Source organism: Myodes glareolus, chromosome 27 (genome assembly GCF_982192425.1).
Source record: "Myodes glareolus chromosome 27, mMyoGla1.1, whole genome shotgun sequence".
Taxonomy (NCBI): Eukaryota; Metazoa; Chordata; class Mammalia; order Rodentia; family Cricetidae; genus Myodes; species Myodes glareolus.
Window position 1 is genome coordinate 22,502,555 of NC_142052.1, and position 5,935 is coordinate 22,508,489.

General features: G+C 39.4%; 1 pseudogene; it reads left to right on the plus strand.

Annotated features, from left to right (window-relative positions):
- The first annotated feature begins 2,685 nt into the window (after window positions 1–2,685).
- On the plus strand, window positions 2,686–4,068 carry LOC146889370 (mRNA cap guanine-N(7) methyltransferase pseudogene; annotated as a pseudogene).
- Window positions 4,069–5,935: the final 1,867 nt, after the last annotated feature.

Genomic DNA, 5,935 nt, shown 5'->3' on the forward strand with positions numbered 1-5,935 from the left:
AATTGAAGTCAAAAGGTATGCTACTTTGGAGAAGAGATTCTGCTTTTGTTTCCACAGAAAACGAGAGGCTCTGGATTTATTCAGAGTTAAGAAAAATCACCTTTGACCAAGGGAGGCCACCTGAAAAATCTCCGACAGGAATAGATGGCCCAGATGTCTGAGTTCTTCATCCAGAACAGGTTCAAAACTGCTGCCTGAGATGATCAAGACTCACAGGATACTCCAGTCAGAACTTGATTATAACTCTAAGTTTTCTTTAGGTCCCCATAAGACTATCAGCGCCCCCAACCAGCAGGAAGTAGCCTGAAATACTACGCCCACATTCCCAACAAATAGACTATGGGTATTTTCCTTTGTTTAAAAAAAAAGAGGGAAATGGTGTGGGAGAATTGTCTGTATTCTGTCAATCATATTTTAATAAAACTCTGATTGGCCAGGCAGGAAGTATAGGTGGGTCAACCAGACAGGAAGTGGAGGCAGGGCAATGAGAATAGGAGAAGGCTAGGGAGGAGGAAACTTCCTCAGCCACTCCTGCGCAGATCACTGAAGAAGCAACATGTAAGCTGCCCCCGCTGGAAAAGGTACTGAGCCATTATGGCTAACATAGATAATGATAATGGATTAATATAAGTTACAAGGACTAATAAGAAGCCTGACCCAATGGGCCAATCAGTTTATAATCTTATGGAGTCCTGTGTGTGATTTTCCTTGGGAGTTGCTGGCTTTGGGGTACCGGGTGAGACAGAAACCTCAACAAGCCAGCCCTCGTGTTACAGTTGTGGAGTCATCATTATAAAATAAGATATGATTTTAGATGGATACATGATTCTGTTATTTCCCAGTGTGTATTTTGCATGTCATGTAAATTAAGTCAGGGCAGATTTCTGTATAAAATGTGGGAAGGTTAATTGAACCAATTTACATGGAATTTCTAAGAATGTACTCTCATATGCAGTTATGTTCAATCTTGCTCTCATTGATATATCCATTAGCTGTAACTGAATATTTCTGGTGACAGGTCTCAGCAGCTAACATTACATATAAGAACAGAATAAATTAATATCTTATTACTGCCATCCCCTGTGCCAGGGAATGATTTTCTCTTTTGCAAAGTCAGTATAGCTATGTGCTTTTCTCAGTTATATTGTTTTTTTTAAAAAAAAAAACAATTATGAGTTTTGGTGCAAGAGAATTATCTGTATCCTGTCAATCATGTATTTTAATAAAACGCTGATTGGCCAGGCAGGAAGTATAGGCAGGTCAACCAGACAGGAAGTAGAGGCTGGGCAATGAGAACAGAAGAAGGTTAGGAAGGAAGAGGCCCATTCCTCCACTCTTGCCCAGATCACCAAAGAAGCAATATGTGAGCTGACAGCTGAAAAAGGTACCAAGCCATATGGCTAACATAGATCAGAATAGTGGGTTAATATAAGCTATAAGAGTTAACTAGAAGCCTGAGCTAATGGGCCAATCAGTTTATAATCTTATGGAGTCCTGTGTGTGATTTTTCTTTGGCGCTTGCTGGCTCTGGGGTACTGGATGGGACAGATACCCCAACAAGCCAGCCCCATCATGTTACAGAGTTTCAATTTTTAAATTTGATTTTCTTTAAACTTATCCTTGCTCTAATCTCTTATTTCTTTCTGTTCCCCATTGCTTTCAGGTCATTAAGATTTTTTTCTTGTTTTCTCAAAGTTATATTGATTATTTATGTCTGTTTAGTACACTGTCTCCTGTAGGTTAGGTTTGTCTTACACGAGGCAGCTGAGAATTCCATTGAACTCATAACCCTGCTTCTGCTGTCCAGTGACATAAAGACCTGCAACTGCTTCAAGGCTGGGCCTTAACTGGGCAGTGAGAAGGAAAATAGACCAGTAAATGAGTGCATTCCTTTGTAAAAATTGAGTTCAGTGGCCAAATTTAAAGCATATGTAGTCCCACCAGAAAAAGGCATAGACAAGAAGAAGCATAAAAAACTTCCCTCTTTTGAAAGTAGTCCATATTAGAAATAAGTAGTTAAGTTGATTGATTGAAGTGTAATTGGAAATAGTATTGTTAGAAAAATTCCAGAGTCAAGTATTGGGGTAAAACTGAGAGATCATAGAAGTAATCAAGCAGCCACATTAAAAATAAGCATTTAACTGCATTGATTGAAGCATGATCTTAATTAGTGTTATGAATAAAATTCCAGAGTAAGATATTGGGGGAAATCTGACAGAACATCAGCCAAATTCACTTTCCAGCTCTCCAAACACTTGGACCAAATGGGGGATGAGATTCTGTCCCCACCCACTTTATATTCCTGTCTTCATCTCCCAAATGCTGGATTTAAAGACATGAGCCCCTTCCTGCCAGATTCTCTGGTTGACAGTGGTTAACCTCCCCACACACCTCTAATCTCCAGGCAAGCTTTATTTGTTGAAACAAACACAAAAAATCATGTAATAATTGATAAATGTCTTGACTGGTCATTTCTCACATCCACAGACCAGGAAATTGAGAATCTGGATAAAGAATAGAACTTATTATGGAACCAAATTACAGAAGACACACTAATTTGAACCAACTATAACTGAATAAAATGGTATTTTCCTAACAAAAGAACTGTTATTTGATAGATTAAAGATGAACATCCTAGAATCTTGGATGTTTGTGTGGTTTTGTTGTCAGTTCAAGTAACCTGAAATGGAAAGCTCTGCAAAAACAGAAAAATAATGAAAAGATGTCTTTTAACAAGGCAAAAGTGTCCATAGATGCTGAAACAGAATCTCCTCAAGTGTTAATGAAACCATGGCTGCATCTGGGCCAAGGCCTTCTGAGAAGACTCCTACGTGCCAGCAAGTAGAGAAACCAAAACTCAGGAGAGTTGGAAGGTGATCTCATAGAGAAAAATTCAAGCTGTGTGGAGGACTCCCCATCCAAGAAAAGAAAACTCGATGTTGAAAACGAGGAAAATGCTCTGGTGATGACTGAGGTTTTTCAAAGAAAGGGAAACTGGAAGGGGGTAATATTTCCAAACACGAGCCTTCCTCTGGAGGGCCCACCCAGGGAAAGGGAAAACTACAGTCCAAAGATGTTGCAGAAAAGCTGAAAAAGCTGGAGGAAGTGAGTTTGGAGAACTGCTGTCGGAGTTGCATTTTTTACCTAAGAATCTTTAATAATTGAATTAAAGGTATCCTTATAGGGGAATTTTTAGAAAAGGTTACAGCAAAGTAAAAATCATGACATTACTGTTTTGGACCTAGGATGTGGAAAAGGTGGAGATTTGATCAAGTGGAGGAAGGGGAGAATTAGCAGGCTGGTGTGTGCTGATATTGCTGATGTTTCTATGAAACAGTGTCAACAGCGTTATGAAGACATGAAACGTCGTCATGACAATAAATATACTTTTAAGGCAGAACTTATAACTGCTGACTGCTCAAAGGAACTTTTGGTTGAAAAATTCCATGATCCAGAAATTCGTTTTGATGTCTGCAGTTGCCAGTTTGCTTGCCATTACTCCTTTGAGTCCTTGAGGCAAGCTGATATGATGCTTAGAAATGCTTGTGGAAGGCTTAACCCTGGGGGCTATTTTATTGGTACCACCCCCAATAGCTTCGAACTGATAAGACGCCTTGAAGCTTCAGAAACAGAATCATTTGGAAATGAAATATACACTGTGAAATTCCAGAAGAAAGAAAGTTATCCTTTATTTGGTTGCAAATACGACTTCAATTTGGAAGGTGTTGTGAATGACCCTGAATTCTTGGTTTATTTTCCATTGCTAACTGAAATGGCAAAGAAGTACAATATGAAGCTAATAAATATATTTTAAAAACATTTCAAGAGTTCTGTGAAGAAAAGATTAAGAACAATGAAAACAAACTGCTCTTAAAATGAATGCAGGCCCTTGAGCAATACTCTGCAAATGATAACTCTAAACTGGCCTGTGAAAAGGTCAGAGATTACGCACATGCTGCCGAGTACATGAAGAACAGTCACATAAGGTTACCTCTGGGAACCTTAAGAAAGTCAAAATGGGAAGCTACAAGTATCTACTTGGTCTTTGTCTTTGAGAAGCAGCAGTGAGCAGTTAGTTGCCGCAGAGCAGCACTTCATCCTTACAGATGAAACAGACCATCTCAGATATGTTTGTTAATTTTACTAGTAAGTTCTCAATGTGTAGGATGCTGTCAACAAGTCCAGTGTATAGATTTGACACTGTCTGTGACAGATTAGCATTATGTGTGTGTGTACATAGGAGTGTCTTTAAGATCTATTTTTATGTAATAGTCTAAGAATTAGTTCCCTCGGCTATCAAAAACTATAACAGCATGTCAGGGCACCTGACCTCTCCCCAGTGTGGTGATTTGCTGAGTGTGCTTACAGAGTTGAATTTACAACTGTAGAATTGGCAAAGGAGGGTTAGCTTGCCACTGTGCACTCCAAGTTTTGTTACAGTGTTTTTCAGTATGAAATGAATCGTGTTCTATACATTTGAATGTAAGTGTTCAGTTATATATTGCTAGAGTTATAAGATTAAAACTTGATTTTAGATTGTTATTAAGAATTACCTGGCTAGATTTTGACTGTGTTTCAATAAAATAACTGTTTGCTACTACTATGAAATTCTGAGACTCTATAAAAAATTTTAGATGGCAGTATAGAGATATTATGAAATGGTTTGGTATTGTGTTAAGAATTTCCTACATAGAAATTAATATATCCATTCACTGAGATTAATTAAGGTACTTTTAGCTTTCTTCATTGGACAATGATTCAATGGTTAGATTTTTTAAAGATTTGTGAAAATGCCATGTCATAATCCTGCTACATATTTTCTTTAGTGCATGTATGCACATGCAGCAGGAGGTATGCTGTGAGGAAAAGAGGTAGACTTTAGATGGATCCTCACCAATAGGAGACCTCAGTTAGATGCAATATCCTTCCCAATCCCAAACAAGCAAGCCATGTTCTTTCTTCCACCATTGGTATTCATACAGCAGAGCCCACTGTCTGATTGTCATTCAGACATGCATTTGTTGAGGCATATATCATATAGAGTTTGGCACAGCTGCCTTCCAAGTATTTACTTGCTGTCTCACAACCAATAAAATTGTCATTATGTTGTCAATTACAGAATTGACTTCTAGAACTGATGTCTGCGTGAACCACTGTGTTACATTTAAGACATTTGACAGCCTTTAGATACATCAAGATAGTTGAGAGCAAATGCAATTACATATTCTTTTAAAAACATTTATTTAAAGGACAATTCACAAAGATCATGCTTTCTATAAAACTCTATAGTACTTGCCTTAAAAGTAAGCTTCAGGCTGGAGATATGGCTCGGCAGTTCAGAGTTCTGGTTGTTCTTGTAGAAGATCAATATTCAGTTACCAGCACCCACATGGCAGTTTATAACTGTCTCTAACTCCAGTTTCTGGGGATCTGACACTATTTTTGGTCTCCATGATACCAGGCATGCACATAGTGCACATACATACATGCAGGAAGAACACTCATACATACAAAATAAAATAATTATTAAAAAATTAAAAGTATGATCAGTTTATATATTGTCACTGCTCATTATTTTAGAGAGTATCTTTTGTGCAGGTTTTGGGGTCTGGTAATGAAAGTTTTTGCTCTTAGAAATTTAGGCTCGATAGACTCCCAGGTCAGCCTGTCCTGCTGGCTCCACCCTGCTAGCTTCCCGCCAGCCATCCCAGCTTCCATCCAGAGGGCCTTCCGAGTGGTGAGTTGATTCGGGCCACGGCAGGGGCCCCGGCGAGGGGGAGCTAGGACTTTCCCCGACCCCATAGACTCCCAGGTCAGCCTGCCCTGCTGGCTCCACCCTGCTAGCTCCCCGCCAGCCATCCCTGCTTCCATCCAGAGGGCCTTCCGAGTGGTGAGTTGATTCGGGCCACGGCAGGGGCCCCGGCGAGGGGGAGCT